This window comes from Macaca mulatta, chromosome 2, assembly GCF_049350105.2.
Source record: "Macaca mulatta isolate MMU2019108-1 chromosome 2, T2T-MMU8v2.0, whole genome shotgun sequence".
In the NCBI taxonomy this organism is placed as follows: domain Eukaryota; kingdom Metazoa; phylum Chordata; class Mammalia; order Primates; family Cercopithecidae; genus Macaca; species Macaca mulatta.
The window spans coordinates 86298437-86318518 of NC_133407.1; the positions used below are offsets into that span (position 1 = coordinate 86298437).

Sequence of the window (20082 nt, forward strand, 5' to 3'; positions counted from 1 at the left end):
TATAGTTGAAACTCTTTGCACTGTTGGTGGGAATGTAAAATGGTGCAGCCACTGTGGAAAATACTATCGTAGTTCCACAAAAATAAAAACAGAATTGCGATATGATCTAGCAATTCCAATTCCTGGTTATGGATCTAAAACAAGTGAAAAAAGAGTCTCAGAAAGATACTTGTACACCCATGCTTACAGCTGCATTATTTATAATAGCTAAAACATAGAAGCAATCCAAGTGTCCATCAAAGTGTTAAAGTATGCTACTGGCTGACAGTTAAAATGAATTCCCTGTGGCTGAGGCACTCTGTGTTAAAATAGAGCAAGGTGACCATAGCTGGGTGAAGGAATAGCCATGTACTCTTTGTTCTCAGAAAGAGGCTGTAAAAGTGTCACAGAGTCTTTCTTTTTGCAATCAAGCCAAACCAGTTCCTGTTATTGGAACCGAGATAGACTGCAGCTGGAAGTTCTCAAACTGACCACAAACAGATCACCTGAGGCCAGCCAAAAAAGAGACACTTGTGATGTCTTGCTTAGTTTATCCAGTCCAAACCTGGCACCTGATTCCCACCCTACCCTCATCCTGTCGTTTTTGCCTTTATAATCTCCTACTCTCTGACCCCTCCTTGAGGCACGCTTTCAATCTACACCAGAGATTACATCTTCCCAATCCACAGATTGCTTTTAGAAAATAAATTTCTCCTTTGCTTCCACAGACATCATTGGTCTTTTGTTAACAGAAGGATGAATGGATAATCAATATGTGGTACATGGGGAGCTAACTGTTTAATGGGTATGGAGTTTCAGTTTTATAAGATGAAAAGAGTTCTAAAGGTAGATGCTGGTGATGTATGCACAATAATTATGAATATTTAATATCACTGAACTATATACTTAAAAATTATTGACGATAAATTTTATGTTGTATTTTACCACAATAAAAAATGGAAAAAAGGACTTTCAAAAGTAATGTTTAATTACTTAAGAATGTCTAGTTGTTTCCAAAAATTAAAAACATAGGGTGACCACTCTTAAACCCACCTCAAATATCTAAAAAGGTTAGAGTGCTATGGATTTGAATAGTTTCAAATAGACCTCTTCTAAAATATGTACATAAGTTTTCATAAACACATATACATGGTTGACAGGAAAAAAACAAGAATCTCCATCTTTTGTTTTTTGTTTTTGGTGAGTTCTATCTTCCCTATTACTATTTTTATTATTTAGTTTTTAAATGTTAAACATTTTTTACATTTCAGTAGTTTCAGGGATACAAGTGGTCTTTGATTACATGGATGAATTGTATAGTGCTAAAGTTTAGGATTGTAGCGCACCTGTCACTCAAGGATTGTACATTGTACCCAACAGATAATCCTTCATCGCTAACCCTCCTTCTTCTCTCCCCCTCTGAGTCTCCAATATCAATTATATCACTCGGTATGCCTTTGCTTATCCATAGCTTAGATCCAACTTTCAAGTGAGAACATATATCTGGTTTTCAATTCCCGAGTTACTTCACTTAGAATAATGGCCTCCAGTTCCATTCAAGTTGCTGCAAAAGACAATGTTTCACTCTTTTTTACAGCTGAGTAGTATCCCATGGAGTGTGTGTGTCTGTGTGTATTCATACATACATATATACAGACATGTATATGTATATATGTGTGTGTATATATGTGTGCATTTGTGTATATACACATATAAAATAAATATATATATATATAAAATGTATCACATTTCTCTACCCATTCATTGGTTGGCAGTTAGGTCGAAGAGTCTGCATTTTTTAAGACCGTCCCCTCTTAATAAGCTGGGTTATTAAGTAATCTTGGCAACCACACTTCAGCTTTGACACAGTCTTTAGAGGAATTTCTGAAATTAGTTTCCAAAACTATAAATTTGCTGAGGCTATTTGGCTGTTTAACTATTGCGTCTTTTTATGCAGTGATTTAGCAACAGGTAATGTAACAATGTGGCAGGAAATCCTCACTACCCTGAGGTTTTATATTAGAGAGAAAAATATCCTTTGAAATCCAAACAATCTTTTCCAATATAATCGTCTATGAAATGTTAAATGAAAATCAAATTAGCAAACTAAGGTTAAATTCAATTGTATACGAGGCACTTGTAATATCATCAAATTGGTATAATTTAATTATAACTTATACTCTATAAAACACCTGGAAAAGCCAATCACTATTTAATAAAATATTAACTTATTTAAATTATTAACATTAATGAATGATGGATTTAAGTGATTTAAAAGCAAACACTTATTACTCACAATCTGCCTTTGGATAAATTCACATGCAAAACCCGAGTCAAGATTCAGTTTACGGAATGCCAACTCCAACAAAAAATTGCACCCAAGGGGATTCAGGTGATCGAGGTGTTTTATGAGCACACACAAAACAGGTGATACACGTTTTTGTCTCCAATTAAGATGAAGGGAATTTTCTTCTTTGACCACAGTGTTTCACACAAGGTAAGCTTTTCATTTGATATGACCAGATCTTCTCAGTTCCCAGCTTTAGTTTGTATTGCCTATTTGTTTAAGGCAAGTCACAGACATTCATTTCACAGCCCACAGTTCAAAGGTTCCCCTTAGAAAAGCTTCCTAATCTCTTTCTCTCTTTTCTGGGCCTTGGTTTTCTTGTTCCTTTAGGTTAAGTGTTTCCCAGCATTTAAGATTTTATCTTTTTTTGGTTTCACATTAATAAAGGTTTAATGATAATCTGTTTGCCTCAGCCTGAAGGCTTAGCAAAACTGAAACAAAGGAAAAGGGATTCTTATCTTACTTAATGGTTTTTTGCTTGAGCAAAAATTATCCCTTCAGAAATTCTGCTTCTACAAAAGTATTTCTTTAGAAGGTGCCGAAAGAAGAACTTTCATGTCTTTTACCCTGAAGAAGGCCTCCTAAGAAAAAGCAAATCATTACAAGAATCTGAAAGAGTTTTTTAATTTTTATTTTTTCCTCTTTTTGGAAGGTCTGGCTGGTGGAGGGAGGTCCCCACTTTTCTTTATAGGATAGGAAAAACTTTCCTCCCGTCTTTGGTTCTTACGGTAATTAAGGTATAGAACTGTTTCTGATTTCCAGTCCATTCCCTTTCACTCGAGTTGTATTATTTTCTTGTTTTCTAAAAAAACTTCTGATTTCACATCTGCCAACTACCCTCATTCTCATCAAAACTTCAGCTGAAAAACCTTTCACAAAGCTTTACTCTCTTAGAGAGGCCTAGCTGAAATTCCTTCCATTCTTTCGTTTTAATTAAAAGCACCTTTCCTGTAGGCAGTTCCACTGTAAAAAATCATATTCTAAAAGTAGATAAAAAGCAATACGGTGAAAGTAGAAACAAATGGGAGGGAAAATGAAAGGGGGAGAAAGGGTGACGTGTTTTGGAATCTGTAACTGTAAGCTCATGGTGGGTGGATACTCGTACATTAAGTAACTAGTTTGGCTTTTATTTTTAAGTTCACTTCTCAAATCTTTATTCACACTCCTTTCTTCTAAAATTGACAGAAGTACAGAAGGCAACATCACACAGTAAAACTAACCAGAAAACGTCCATCTGGCATGCCTTTCAGGAATCCAGCCCACTAATATTTGCTAAGGGTTTCATGACTCAACCCTCCAAGATGCCGCACAAGGAAGAATTTCCACATTTTGCAGAACTGCCAAATCTCATTCACTGGAGCAAAGGCTCCTCATTTGGGGCTCATTTTTAGACAGTTGTTTATTTGTTTATATACTGTTAAAATCTCCCTCAGCGGATGGAGTTTGTCATGCATTTCTAAATAGTGAGTAAACATATTCTTCCACCCCCTCCCGGCAGGACACGCTTCAGCATTTTGGCCACTGAGCCTAGTTGAATTTCTCTCTCCTTCCTTCCTCCTCCCCTCTTCCCACGCAGCCTAGTTTTATTCTTCCTTCCTTGGTTTTATTTCTTCCTCTTCCTCCCTCTTTTTCTTCCTTCCCTACCTTCAGCCACATCTTTCAGCCTCATTTGTTCCTTGGAGGTTTTATTCTCCCCTCTTCCTCTATTCTTTCCTCCTTCCCTCTTCTTCCCTCCCTCGCTTCAGCTACTTAGCCCCATTTGTTCCTTCCAGGCTCCACTTTCTTCTCTTCCATTGGTAATTTGTCTAATTTACTCCACTTGAAAAAAGAAAAATCTTGCTTTATGTTTGTATCTTCTTCCCTTCAAAATTGTTCGTCTAAGTTCTTTATTATCTCCTCCCTCCTATTTCAAAATAACAATTAACATTTAGCGAGTGCTAAGTGCGGGCAGGATGCCAAGCTCTCTCGCCCTCTCTCTCTTGAGGGAGGTACCTTTATTATCCTGTTTCATGGATGAAAAACAAAAGCACGTTATTCAATTGTAACTTGCATAAGTCACGAAGCTATAACCAGGAATTCGGCTCTGCAAGCATGCACTTTAAGAATTCTTTTAAAAGTTTTATTAGATTCAAAGACTATGTATAAAATATATACACCTTATACACGAAACATATCTTTTGATGAGGCACCACGGCGGCAAGTTTCCAGTTTTGCCATTAAAAAAATAAAAAAATTCCTTCCCCATTTTTGAGGCTTCTGCCATTGAACACGGCTGCTCCCGGCCCCTCTTCCCACTTGGCTCGGCAAACGCGTCTTTTATTATGACTCAGCCCAGCCCGTTCCTTGCCAAGCTGCTGACGCTCCCGGCGGAGAGGACGGGGCCGTCGCTCGGGGGCGAGGGTTCGCGCCGCGGCTCGCGCCCGCTTCTCCCGCTTTACGGCTGCTGAAAATCCGGCCCGGCCCGGCAGCCGTACCGCAGACGAGCCCGCGCCTGTGCCCGCGCCGCTCAGGTAATCGGAGTCCTACTCTTTTCAAAGTTTTGCCAAAACAAGCTCCGCGCTCTGAGGCGGCGCGGCCTCGGCCGAGCTGTTCGTGTCTCCTTGCTCCCCACGCTTACCCAGACTGGCGCGACTGCGCTGTTGGCCGCACCCTTGTGAGGGGCCCGGGGCGCCGACCCGTCGTGAAGTACTGGGGCCGGAGGGCGCCCGGCAGGCGGCGGGTTCTGAGCGACTCCGCGGGGTGGCGCGCGGGGCACCTGGCTCCGGCAGTCCGCGGGCCGCGCTGGGCAAAGGAGCTCCCACCCCGCTCCAAGGCCCCCGCCCACCTCCCGAAGCCGCTTGTCTTAGGAGAGGAGCGTAGCAGCTCCGGAATGCCCGCTTCTGATACGTTCACACACGTATGCAGTGCACGCCGGCTAGCGGAGCGCAGGTAAAGAGCGGCGCCGCGGACGCGCGCGTTCCAGATGGCGCGCAGCACAATTCCGCCCCAGAGCTTGGAATGCCGCTCCAGAGGATGCGCAGGATGGTTCTCTCAAGGAAGTTTATGAGAAGCCATAGAAAGAGCAGCCTGGGATCCGAGCTTGCGTTGCTGGTTCTACCGTAGTGTCTGGCTTACTACCACATTTGCCCTACAGTTGCATTGCTTCATAGCTCGTCCTCCCTATTTTCCCCCACATTATTTGCTGCTTTTTTTTTTTTTTTTTCAATTTTTCCTTTGTATTGCGTCTCTTGGTGCCTTGTGTTCTTTTCCCTTCACTTTTAGAATAGCAATAGAATAACATACAGTAGCCTTTACATTTCAACCTATGGTCCTTAAGATGTCTTTACTTACTAGGGCTTGCATCCTGAGGAGTGTAAAGGATTAATTGTGGATTAAGCTGCTGTACTGAAAGTTGTGCTGCAGTTATCCCTGCAGAACAGAGAAGATAGACTTTTTTTTTTTTTTAACCACTCTAGAACGTTAAGATAATGGTGTTGCTTCTGTTGAAGGAATATAGCTTGAGAAACATTAAAAATTATGTCATAGGATCCTGTAGTATTCGCCCCAGTGAGTTTAATTTGATAACGGTTCTTTGTCATCTGTGAGTTAGATTCTGTGCCAACTGGTGACAGGTTAAGAGAGAAGAGATTCCGTTCCTACCCTCAGGAGAAGGGACCATGGTGAGCACTGGTGTAATGCTACAAAGTGCTCTGGGAGAATGAGGGAGGAAAAACTTAAAAGGAAGAGTTGGGTTTTAAATTGTAGTTTTGGTATTTAGGTAGGATTTTCACCATTTCTTCCCACGCCTCAATAATTCTTAATGAAAAGGGGAATTATTTCCACAGTACTTTTCACCTTTATCTTTTTAGAGATTTTTTTTTCTCCTTTATAATCGGCAGTAATGTCTGATCTCAAGACTTATGGAAAGTGTAAAAGTAACACCTCTTAATAAGAATGACGTAATGCATTCCTAATACCACACAGAGTATTAAAGACTTTTAATGTAGGACGACTAACAAGAATGAAATGTAATTTATTAATTGCTTACATAAAGCATTGTCATATTTATGTAGAGCACTCAATACTTATTAGTCAACAGTTGTTTATTGATTGCTTCCTATGTGCCAAGTAGTGTTCTTGACACTGGAATAAAGCAAAGAAGAAACCTGCCTTCTTGGAATGGAGGGAGACAGTATTAGTACTTAAGAAAAATATAAGGTGAAGCCATAATAAGTGCTATGGAGTTATTACATAAAGCAAGAAAGAGAGTGTGTGTGTTTCGTAATTTAAAATAGGATTTTAACGGAAGTCCTCTGGAGAAGGTGACATTTCAGTAGACTTGAAGCAGTTGAGGGAGTGAGCCATATGATATTTGGGGCAAGAGCTTTCCAGGCACAGAGAAATATCAAGTGCAGAGGCCGGACATATTGCTGTGTTCAAGGATCAGCAAGAAGCTTGCGTAGCTGATGTGGAATGGAGGATAGAGGAGAAGTAGGATATGGGATTTTAAATGTCATAAGGGCCGGATAGTACTACATGGTCTGCTAAGCCATTGTAATGATAACCTTTACTTGAAGCCATTTGGATGCCATTGGAGCCTTTTGACTAGAGGAATGACGTGATCTAATACATCTGTTTGACACCATTACTCTGCCTACTGTGTTGAGAACAGACTGAAGAAAGCAAGGATAGAAGCAGGGATAACAGGCTATTATAATTCATATGACAGATCTTGGTGGCTTAGACTAGGATGATAGCAGTGGAGGTGGTGAGTAGTTCAGATTCTGTGTATATATTTTGAGGTGTATTCCTCAGGGTTAGCTGAGATATAGGATATGAAATGTGAGAGCAAAAGAAATTAAGGAGGATGTAATTGCCTAAGCAACTGAAAAGATTAACTGAGATTAGAAGGAATAGGAAGAAGACGTGGTAATTAGGATTAAGAATCTGGATTTGGATATGTTAGGTGTTAGATGGGTTTTAGATATTCAAATGGAAATGTCAAGCAGGCAGTTAGTTGGAAGACCAAGCTAATGGCATACACTTAGAACTCTTCACCATATAGCGGGTTGTAAAAGCAAAGCGATTGAATGAACTCATCAAAAGTGTGTGAGTTTAGAATATTGAAGATGACCAAGGACCAGACTTTACGTCATAAAGTCTGGTATATAATGGTGTATGTCAGCATTATGAGATGAGGAGAAACCAGAAAAGGAGTCTGAAAAACAGCTGCATTCCAGGTAAAAGGGAAAGCAGGAGATTATGGAATCCTGGAAATGTTTCAAGAAGTAGAGGGCTGGTCACCTGTTTTAAAGATGAGGATTGAGAATTAGCAAAGGAAATCATTGATGACCATGATGTTGGCAGTTTTCATGGAGTAAGTAGGCGTGAAAGCTTGTTTGTAATGTGTTTGACAGAGTAGAAGGAGAGACACTGAAGAAGGTGATGGTATACATCTCTTGAATATTTTTATTGAAAAGGGAGGGAGGACATGGAGTGTTAGTTGCAGGACTAGATGATGTAAAGAGAGTTTTTAAAGTGTATGAAACAGTGGAATGTTGTGATACTAATGAGAAAGAGCCAATAGAGAGGAAAAAATTGATGATGCATGGCACAGAGGGGAGTAGTGTTCATGAGGAGATGAGAAAGGATACATGTATATAACAAGAGAGGCCGTCTGTTGCTAGAGTTTACCTAGAATTAATGAGAGAAGGAAAAGTGTGTGGGCCCAGATGGAGGTGGGGAATGTGAATGTTCTATTTGAATCCCTGCTCTTTTCTCATTGTTTATGAAAGCCAGTTGTGGTACATGAGAAATTTGTAGGAATCATTACCATTTTTCCCATTTGGTCAGGATTATTTGATGAAAGAATACTTTGAGATTCTGAGAATTGCTTGAAACAGAAAACTTTGTGCATTGTTGAGGACAGAAAGGGGGGATTTCTACCTTGAGCTTTGCTTAGGAGAAGACTTAAAGAGAAAGTTGAGATTACAAGATAAAAGGGGAAAAGGAGGAAATAAGGTAAACTAAATCATATGATGAAACCTGAGAAGGGATCTGATGAGGAAGTTAGCAACATTGAATCTCACCTCCTGTGGAGCAGATAGCTACGGTAAAGTTCTAAGAACATTACCCTTATTATCAAACAAACCCTTTTCTGTTTAAGTACCAAGTGTGATCAAATGGGAGAACAGCGTTATCACCAGTGGTCAGCCTAATTATAGAAAGGTGGTGTTAAATCTTGGAAGATATGTTAGCTAGGATTAGATTTCAGATTGGATTTTGAAAATGTAAAAAATGATGATTGGCAACAAATATCATTTGAAAATGATATGAAAAAGACTGGATTGGCAACAAATAGGTTGTAGATGTATGGTGTGATTTTGACAACATTACTCATAGATATTGAGCAATTTGACAAGATGAAGAGAATTGTTAGAGTTGGAAATGGAACCTTGTTTGAGATGATTTTTTTTTTCAGTTATTTAGGGACCATTTGTTTCTTGAATTCTTACTATAAAACAGGGTTCTGCATAAAGTCTTCGCAGGGGATGGTGATAACCACTATGTAAATGACATGATCTCTGCCCTCAATTTACCATTTTTAGTAGAGTGAAGAGAAGGGAATATATGTAAATATTGCAATACAATTGATAAATGCCTTATGAAGAGTACTGAATGCTTTTAGGTTGTTACGTTTTCAAACATTTTTCTTTTATTATGGAAATTATCAGACACACAAAGGTAGAATGGTATAATGAACCCCAGTATACTGAGGAGTACGTCTCGTTAGTATATTTCATGATTGGTACAAAAGATTAGGAGTTAGGGGCCTAGAATTGTAGTCCCAGTTATGTTCCCAGGTAGTTTTGTGCCCATGTCTTTCCTGGCCTTCAGTTTTTTACTGAAAAATGAAGAGGCAGCTCAAGATCATTTTTAAGGCTTCCTACAGTTCAAAAATATTATGATTGTATAGTTTTTTTACATGGTACGTTCAAAGAAATAGATGAGAGAGTTATATAGGAGAACTAAGTTTGTTAAAGGAAAAATTAAGCTCCCCTTCTACTTCTCTTTCCACACACATATATAACTATTAGATGTCATCAGCATGCACATAGGATGTAACTATAAAATTAATGTGATTTACTTTTATGTGTAATTTATTAAAATAGTGATATTTAGTATGTACGTAGTAAAATATATGATCTTATGTTTGTGTGTTTTCTATTTGTGTAACAGAGTAGATATTTTTTCCCTTTGAGCCAAAAAACATGCAATTGTATGAGAAGTGAGTCTTGATGAAGTCCTTGACCTCTCTGATCTGCTCTGACCTGCATTGTGTCTCAATTTTTGTTTGTTTTACCAAACAAAATTTGATTCATTGCTTAATTTGTTTGCCAGTTAAAAGCAAACAGTATTTCTGAAATCAGGGTTTTCTGTTTTGCACTCTTGCATGGGCTATTGATGTCAGACAAAATTGTAATTTAATTGTTTTGACATTTTGATCTGAGCAGTTCAGATAAGAAAGGTGATTTATCTTGCCTAGAAACCTCATGTTTGAGCTCAGCATGAGTTTTCCCTAACTGCTTGTTTATAAATGTGGTTTCTAAAAAAATTAGACTTTCATCATATTGGGAATTTATGCTCTGGGTATTAATTACCAAGGTACAATTTGATAGGAATATACTAGAGAGATATTTTAATTTTTAGATGGTCAGTCATGAAAAACTTTAGAAGTGCTACGAATCCTTTAAAACAGAGTGAAAATTTCATACTTTCAAACTTATTTTCATTGTATTTAATATCACATGTGAAATTTTAAAGTAGTATACAAATAGCTTTTTGCTTGTTTACAATCTTGGTATATAAAATTACTCATGAACTTTTTTAGTTTTAGGATTTTATTATATTGGTCAAACCTTATACTTTGCATAGTCTGTGTTTTTGTACTCCTGTGCATCAAGTACAATTATCATTGGGGATAAAGTCACTTCAAATAATGCATCCCTAAGGGATCATACTATCGCTTTAAATTGTGTGTGTGTGTGTGTGTGTGTGTATTTTCATTTTAGTTTAATATGATACTCAGTAATTTGACAGTTTCTTGGGGCATCCAGTTCTAACAAGCCCTGTATCCTAGTCTCCACCTGGGAGCAGGGGCCGTTCATGTTTTTGGAATCAAACCTGTAACATATTTCCTGCATGGTTATAGAACTTTCACAGTACTCAAACCAAAGTGAACATCTTCTGGGGCACTGTAACACTTTTTTGAAATGCTGGTTGTAGAAGCCAGCTTGAAATTTTTGATCACCTTCAGGTGATAAAAGCCTTTTTTCCTATCTTCTGGGATGGAGAGATCTGATGAAAAGATGAAGATAGGAACAACCTTAAGAAACCTTGTGGTTCTGGACTCCTTTTTTGTATTTAATTTTCCTCGAGTTCTGGAAAACTTTAAAAATAAGAACAAGGTATTTTCAAGTAAAATGACTACTAATTATGCAGGAAACCTACTCTTGTCTTTATATGTGTGTGAAAATACTGTGTTACTGGCACTTGTTGAGATAAGACAGAATGTGAGAGATCTTAGAGAGGCTCTTTTTACAGGAGTTACATAATTCCTACATCAGCCTTTTTGTAGTATGTCATAGTTTGAATATAGAGTGCCAGCAGTCATCTGTCTTCCAAGAATTTTTTCAAAGAGGCCCTAGTCTCTAGGGAATTAGTGGCTCCCTCAGAATAGGCCAGTCTGAATGATTTGTAAGTTAACACTCAGGAGCTGGAAAACAAGATGATGCTTCTCTAACTGGGGTACTCTGAGCTATGTTAGAGGGCTCCAAGCCATAGATAAATATGGCCATCTTTTTTTTTGTAAAATTTATTGCTATATTTTGGAGAAAGCAGTTAAATAATTTAACTGGCAAATTAAATGTTCAGAACCACTATTGAATGTGAATATGACATCCAGTGCAAAATACATGATTTTAAAAATCAAAGTAGTTTCTTACTTGTAGTAGGTTTCCATAGACTATATTTTCTGACCCCAGGAAAGGATATAGATTGGCATAAAGGTAGATAGTTTGTTAAACTTAACATTAATCAAAATACTGATTATTGCTTTTATCTATCTGCTTTGGTTTAGTTTGCTTTCCTGGTGTTTACCCACACTGATCTTTTACATTTCTGGGAAAAGTTTCCCTCTTTATTTTCCTCTGGCATTGAGATATGATTTCTGTGAGGAGCTGTATTTCCCTCTTCTCATTTTTTTGCTTTTTATTTTGAAATTATTGACCTACAGGAATTTGCCAGAATGGTATGAAAAGGCACTGTCTTACATTTTAACCAGTTTCCCCCACTGGCTACATCTTCCTAACTACAGTACAATATAAAAACCAGGAAATTGACATTGATACAATGTATGTGTATAGTTCTGTGTCATTTCATCTCATATGTAGATGCATGTAATCATCACCATAATCAAGATATAAAGCTATTTCATCACCACAAATATCCCTCTTACAGTACTCTCCAAAAGAGGGACTGAAAGAATCAGAGGTGTTTACTTTAGCAAAGGAATTTTGCACTTTCTTCTAAGTTTTGTAGTTTTTATGCAAATGATAGATCTTTTGGTATTTTGAATCATGAAAGAGAAAGATGAAATACTGTATTATCTTCAAAATGGAGGAGAATGTTACCAAAATGCCAGGGATTCAGTCTAGATTCTATTGCTCACCGCACAGAAAGCCAATCCATGAGATAAGTATTGCCAGGGAAGAAGGCTTTAATCAGGTGCTGCACCTGAGGAGATGGGATATCAGTATCAAATATCTTCCCTGACTAAAATAGCAGAAAAGAAGTATAACTATGTGTGGGAAAACAGGAATTAGGCAGGAGTAAGGAAGAGAAGTTGGTCAGCAGGAAGCAGGTAGTCCGTTCAGGCAATCATGATGAATGAGAGGTCTGGCGTCTTATTGTCTGGAGGTAGTGATGTGGTGAGTTTTGGTTTTTCTTGCTACTGTCTGGGAAGCCTGAGGGTTGGTTTCCTGAGAAACGAACTCAGATAAGACATTTAACTTTCTCAAGTTTTAAGATGGGGTGGATCAATATCTATGTTAATTCAAAGAAACCATAAACATCAGTTCTATAGGACAATTGGACTGGTTTCAAGAGCTTAAATAGTTGTTATAACAGATATTGTCATCTGTGAAATAAGTTCTTGAAGGCTCAGTTTCAAATTATCAAGAACTTTGATAATTTGAAGGTTAGACATTGATGTGCTTGAAGAATAAATAGGACCAGTTGATATGATGCAGTCTTATCCATCTGTGTGACCAATCTTTGTGTATGTGCTGGAATTAGCTAAATAAAACTTTAACAAGAAAATGGTGGAGCAAATAGAGAGGTCTTGTTGAACTTCCTAAGTTACCACACAGTTTTCTAGCTTCTTGTGAAACCTAGAATTGGAGGAAGAAAAAACAAAAAACATTTCAGCATTAACAAAAGCACTATTAATGATATTGTGCCACATTTAATTTTATAGTTGTTAATGTCTTTAACACCTACATTAAGATCATTTATTTTATTTAACCAATATTACATGAGGATAATTATTAGTAGTGTCTGAGAAATCCTTCTTGATAGATTTTTCTCAGAAATATTTCCAGACAATTTGATCCAAGATTTTAGTCCCATATATTACATAGACAGTATAAATGTATTGTCAAAGTACAGTTTACATGTATCTTAGTTTTAATAGTTTACAAGATATTTCTAGTTTATTTGAAAATTTATGATTTATGTATATATGAAATAGGTATCTTCTGTCTTTTTATTTTTGCTGTACAGCAATGCATTAAAGTCTGTTTGGAAGTTTGGAGATAATGTTGAAATTTTATACTCTAATAGTCATAGCCACTTTTTCATTAGTCCTTCTCTATTCTTTTTAGGTTACCTGAATAAAGCAAAGAATTCCTACCTCTCTTTTTAGTTTTTTTCCGTTATCTAAATGTTCCACATGATATTGTTATTGTAATGATATTTAAACATTAATTCCAGATCATTGTCATCTTCATTATATATGTCTTACCAATTTTTGAAAGTTAAAGCATATATATATACACACACATGTATATACACACACATGTATATACACACACACATATATATAATTGCTTTAATTTGCTATACTCATTTTGAGTTGAGTACATAGGAAGGGCAAGGCAGAGAGTGAGTGTTTTTATGTTTTCAGATTTAGTTGATCCCACCACTTGAAAAAAATGTGAATTTGTTACCAAAACACCAAAACACCTGCTGCTTGCCACATAGAAAGCCAATCACTGAGACAATGAGTATTGTCAGCAGAAAGCCTTTAATTAGGTGCTGCACCTGACGATATAGAAGATCAGTCTTAAATCCTTCTCTCTGACCAACTGAAATTAGGGGTTTATATAGCAGAGAAGAAATGTAACCGTGTGTGGGAAAATAGGAATTAGGGAGAGTGTAAGGAAGAGGAGTTGGTTCATAGGAAGCAGGTGGTTGCCTAGGCAATTATTGTAGGTGAGTGGTCTGACATGTCATTGTCCAGATACAGTGATCTGGTAAGTTTCAGATTCTTGGTGCTCTTTGGAAGGCTTAATGGTTGGTTTCCTGAGAAAGGAACTCAGATAGAACAAATGTAATTTTCTCAAGTTTCAAGACTGAGAGAGTCCGGGCGTGGTGGCTCACACCTGTAATCCCAGCACTTTAGGAGGCTGAGGTGGGTGGATCATGAGATCAGGAGTTCAAGACCAGCCTGGCCAACATGGTGAAACCCTGTCTCTGCTATAACTACAAAAATTAGCCAGGTGTGGTGGCAGGTGCCTGTATTCCCAGCTACTTTGGAGCCTGAGGCAGGAGAATCACTTGAACCTGGGCAGCAGAGGTTGTAGTGAGCTGAGATTGTGCTACTGCACTCCAGCCTGGGCAACAGAATGAGACTCTGTCTCAAAAAAACAAACAAACAAACAAAAAAAAACAACCAAAAAAAAAGAAAAAGACTGGGAGGGTCAATTTTTATGTTTTAACATGCAGAAACTATAAACATCAGTTCCATGAGACAATTGAGTCGGTTTTAAATGTTTTTCCAAAATTTTAAATTTTACTTAGAATGAAAAAATAAATTTATTTTAATAGTTATTAATCGTGGACATTTTTAAGAGTAACACAAAAACTTCAATTGTGTTTGTACGGAAAGGGTTGCCTGACTTTTACTTTCAATGAGGATAACATGGTATGATGACATATGTCTCTATCCTCTGTATGAACGTCAATTTGGGGTATGTCTGTGGATCCTGTAAGTACTGAGGGTTTAATTTATTGCTAATATTAGAGACAATGACGGTGATATTCAGGTGACTTACCATTACCAATTCTTTCCTGGAATGGAGAACTTTCCTCTTGATTTCATTGCTGCCTGATTTATATCTTTTAAAAAGGCAGCTGTTCTTTTATTTGCTCAGTATCAAATATAAAAATCAGATTGTATGGTTTCTCATATAATTGTTATCAAGAATTCAATTTTAAAGCAAAGAGAAAACTACATAATAGAAACTTGATATGTTTTTATTATAATCTAGGCATTTTCTTAGCATGTTTCCAATTTGAACAGCTCTAAGCATTTTTATAATAAAAACACCCATCACATTGTGTTCAGGACAAAATAATTACAAAACCTGTAAATTAAAAAAGGATTTGCCATTATACTACTCTATATCTCTGATTATTTAAAGACATTGCTCTTACTCATGTGCCTTCTTTTGGTTTACATACTTTTTGGAGGTACTGAAAAAGAATCCTTTACACATTTTACAAAACACATTTTGACTAGATAGCTCTTCCTTCTCTTATATCTTATAAGATAGCTCTTGTATCAGTAGTGAACTGAGCACAATCTCAGCTCACTACTGATATAAAGACAAAAATCACATCAAAATCAATAAAACATTGTTAATTAATGTAGTGCTAAGGATAGTGGGAGGATTTTTTTTTGTTTGTTTTTGTTTTTGTTTTTTTTTTAAGAGACAGAATCTGAGTCTGTCACCCAAGCTGGAGTGAATTGGTACGATCTTGGCTCACTGCAACCTCTGACTCCTGGGTTCAAATGATTCTCATGCCTCAGCCTCCCAAATAGCTGGGATTACAAGTGTGTGCCATCATGCCTGGCTAATTTTTTTTTTTTTTTAAATACTAGAGATGGGGTTTTGCTACATTGGTCAGGCTGGTCTTGAACTCCTGGCCTCGAGTGATCTGCTTGCCTTGGCCTCCCAAAGTACTGGAATTATAGGCATGAGCCACCAGGCCCAGCTGATAGTGGGAATATTAAAGAAGACAGATGACATCTGTCACTTTGGTGTCTGTGTTTTAGTAGCTTTCTTTTAAGCAGTTGTAAACTGTTCTAGGGCATCTGCTTTATCTTTGTCTTGCACTTCATCTCTTCCTTGACCCACTTGTTAAATGTATGACCACCTTTAAGAATTTTAATTTTGTGTGCTGCCTCCACCACTGCTGTGAACACCCGCACAGAGGCAGGCACCTACCCACCCTGGCACCTGCTAGCACCCTGCTGCACCCAACAAGTGTGCACCCTGCTGCATTGCTGCTGCTTCTGGTATGTGTGAATGAGGACAGATCTTGTTGCCATCACCTTACAAAATGCTTTATCTGGCACCGCCCATCGGTCTGTAGTGACCAGTGGTCTGAGAGCACCTTAGCCCCACCCCCTGCCAACGTGGTGGGTTCCTAATTTCCAGGAGCCAGAGAACAAAATTGGGGCCCGATACAAGTTCCCCAGAGTTAGAACACACAGTCCAGGAATTGAGAGCTGAGTCTCAGCCCCCTAAAATCCTCCAGAAGCCAAACCAGTCGACTGAATCCACCTTATTCCACAGTCAAACCCTCAAGCTCATCAAATAGCATAAAAGAAAAAACAAAAAATTCACAGGACAGCAACTTTAAAAATCGAAGGAACACCAACCCACAAAGATGAGAAAGAACCAGTGCAAGAATTCCTACAACTCAAAAAGCTAGAGTATCTTTTCTCCAGATGACCAGACTAGCTCTCCAGCAAGGGTACTGAACTGGGGCTGAGATGACTGACGTGGCAGAAATAGAATTCAGGCTATGAATAGGAATGAAGATTATTGAGATATAGGAGTATGTTGAAACCTAATCCAAGAAAACTAAGAATCACAATAAAATAATACAGGGACTGACAGACAAAATAGCCTGTATTGAAAAGAACATAACTGACCTGATATAGCTGAACAACACATTATAAGAATTTAGTAATGCAATCACAAGTATTAATAGCATAATAGAAAGCTGAGGAAAGAGGCTCAGAGCTTGAAGACTGGCTTCCTGCAATAAGATAGTCAAATAAGAATAGATTAAAAAGAATGAAAAAGAACAACAAAAAACCCTCTGAGAAATATGGGATTACATAAAGAGACCAAATCTACAACTTATTGCTGTCCTTGAAAGAGATGGGGAGTATGGAAGCAACTTGGAAATCATATTTCAGGATATCCTCCATGAGAACTTCTTCAGCCTAGGTAGAGAGACCAACATTCAAATTCAGGAAATGCACAGAACCCAGTAAGATACTTCACAAGAAGATCATCCCCAAAGCACTTGATAATCAGATTCTCCAATGTCAAAATGAAAGAAAAAATGTTAATGGCAGCTGGAGAGAAAGGTCAGGTCACCCAAAGGGAAAGCCCATTGACTAACAGTGGATATTTCTGTAGAAACCCCACAAGCCATGAGTTGTTGGGGGCCAATATTTAGCATTCTTAAAAGAAATTCCAACGAAGAATTTCATGTCGTGCCCAACTAAGCTGCATAAGCAAAGGAGAAATAAGATCCTTTTCATGGAAGCAAATGCTGAGGGCATTCATTATTGTCAGACCTGCCTTACAAGAACTCTTAAAGGAAGCACTACATGTGGAACGGAAAGACCATTATCAGCCACTACAAAAACACACTTAAGGACACAAACCAATGACACTATAAAACAACCACACAAACAAGTCTGCATGATAACCAGCTAACACCATGATGACAGGATCACATTCACTCATATCAATACTAACCTTGAATGTAAGTGAACTAAATGCCTCAATTAAAAGGCACAGAGTTGCAAGCTGGATAAAGACCCAATTATATGCTGTCTTTAGAAGACCTATCTCAAATGCAGTGACACCCACAGGCTTAAAATAAAGGGATGGAGGGAAATCTTCAAGCAAATGAAAACCAGAAAGCAGGGGTTGTCATACTAATATTAGACAAAAGACTATAAGCCAACAAAGATAAAAAAAGACAAAGGGCTTTACATAATGATAAAGGGTTCAATTCAACAAGAAGATCTAACTTTTCTAAATATGTATGCACTCAACACAAGAGTACCCAGATTCATAAAGGAAATTCTTAGAGACCTTCAGAGACTTAGACTCCCAAACAATAATAAGGGGAGATGTCAACATCTCACTCACAGTATTATACGGATCATTGAGGGTGAAAATTAATGATATTCAGGACCTAAACTCAGCACTGGATCAAATGGACCTGGTAGACATCTATAGAACTCTCCACGCTAGAACAACAGAATATACATTCTTCTCATCACCACATGGCACATACTCTAAAGTCGACCACATAATCAGCCCCAAAACACTACTCAGCAAATGCAAAAGCAGTGAAATCATAACAACCACTCTCTCAGACCACAGCAGCAGAAAATTAGAAATCATTAAGAAATTTGCTCAAAACCATACTCTTTCATGGAAATTGAATAACTGCTCCTGAATGACTTTTGTGTCAATAATGAAATTAAGGCAGAAATCAGATTCTTTGAAACTAATGAGAACAAAGATACATACCAAAATCTCTGGGACACAGTTAAAGCAATGTTAAGAGGGAAATGTATAGTATTAAACACTCACATTAAAAAATTGGAAAGATCTCAATTTAGCAACCTAATATCACACAACTAACAGAACTGGAGAACCAAGAGCAAACCATCCCCAATGCTAGCAGAAGATAAGAAATAACCAAAATCAGAGCTGAACTGAAGGAGATTGTGACACAGAAAAGCACTCAAAAGATCAATGAATCCAGGAGTTACTAGAATAGGCCCCTAACTGTACTAATGAGAGAGAAGATACAAATGAAGACTATTTAGAAATGACAGAGGGGATATTACCACTGATCCCACAGAAATACAAATAACCACCAGAGAATATTTTGAACACCTCTGTGCATACAAACTAAAATATCTAGAAGAAATTGATAAATTCCTGGATACATACACCCTCCCAAGAGTACCAGAAAGAAATTGATTCCCTGAACAGAACAATAACAAACTCTGAAATTGAATCAGTGATAAACAGCCTACCAAACAAACAAAAATCCCAGAACAGACAGATTCACAGCTGAATTTTACCAGATGTACAAAGAAGAGCTGGTAACATTCCTACTGAGACTCTTCCAAAAAATTGAAAAGGAGGCTCTCCTCCCTAACTCATTCCATGAGACCAGCATCATCCTGATATCAAAACTTGGCAGAGACACACACACAAAAGAAGACTTTAGGCCAGCATCCTTGATGCACATCAGTGCAAAAATCCTCAGCAAAATACTGACAAACTGAATATAGCAGTACATCAAAAACATATCCAGCATGATCAAGCAGTACATCAAAAACATATCCAGCATGATCCAGCATGATCAAGTAGGCATTATCTCTGGGGTGCAAAGTTGGTTCAACATACAGAAATCAGTGTGATTCATCACATAAACAGAACTAAAGACAAAACCATATGATCATCTCAATAGATACAGAAAAGGCTTTTGATAAAATTCAACACCCCTTCATGTTAAAAATTTTCTATAAACTAGGTATTGAAGGAACATACATAAAAATAATAGCCATCTATGAGAAACCCACAGTCAACATCATACTGAATGAGCAAAAGCAGGAAGCATTGCCCTTGAAAATCAAGACAAGGCAAGGATGTTCTCTCTCACCACTCCTATTCAACATAGTATTGGAAGTCCTGGCCAGAGCAGTCAGGCAAGAGAAAGAAAGAAAGGGCATCCAAATAGGGATCAAACTATTCCTGTGTGCAGACAACATTATTCAATATGTAGAAAACCCCATAGTCCCAGCCCAAAAGCTCCTTAAGCTGTGAAACAACTTCAGTGAAGTCTCAGAACACAAAGTCAGTGTACAAAAACTACTAGCATTCCTGTACACCAACAACTGTCAAGGCAAGAGGCAAATCAGGAAGACAATACCATTCACAATTGCCACAAAAAGGATAAAATACTTAGGAATACAGCTAACCAAGAAGGTGAAAGATCTCTGTCATGAGAACTACAAAACACGGCTCAGAGAAATCAGAGATGACACAAGCAATAGAAGAACATTCCATGCTTATGGATAGGAAGAATCAATATTGTTAAAAATGATCATACTGCCCAAAGCAATTTATAGATTCAAAGCTATTTCTATCAAACTACCAATGACATTCTTCACACAACTAGAAAACTATTTTAAAATTCCTATGGATCCAAAAAAGAGACTCAATAGCCAAGGCAATCCTAAGCCAAAAAATAAAAATTAAAAAAAATAAAAATCAGGAAGCATATCACTCTACCTGACTTCAAACTATACCACAGGATAGCAGTAACCAAAACAGCATGATACTGGTACCAACCCAGACACATATACTGATGGAACAAAA

At 37.7% G+C, this 20082-nt stretch overlaps 1 protein-coding gene across 2 annotated transcripts in view; it reads left to right on the top strand.

The window, feature by feature from the left end:
* Window positions 1-4803: 4803 nt before the first annotated feature.
* Window positions 4804-20082, top strand: part of NAALADL2 (N-acetylated alpha-linked acidic dipeptidase like 2) — a 1473645-nt gene continuing 1458366 nt past the window's right edge. For both annotated transcript variants that reach the window (XM_028843862.2, XM_077994177.1), the window contains exon 1: window positions 4804-4836. The gene's annotated coding sequence lies outside the window, so the exon portion shown is untranslated. The remainder of the gene's footprint in view (window positions 4837-20082) is intronic.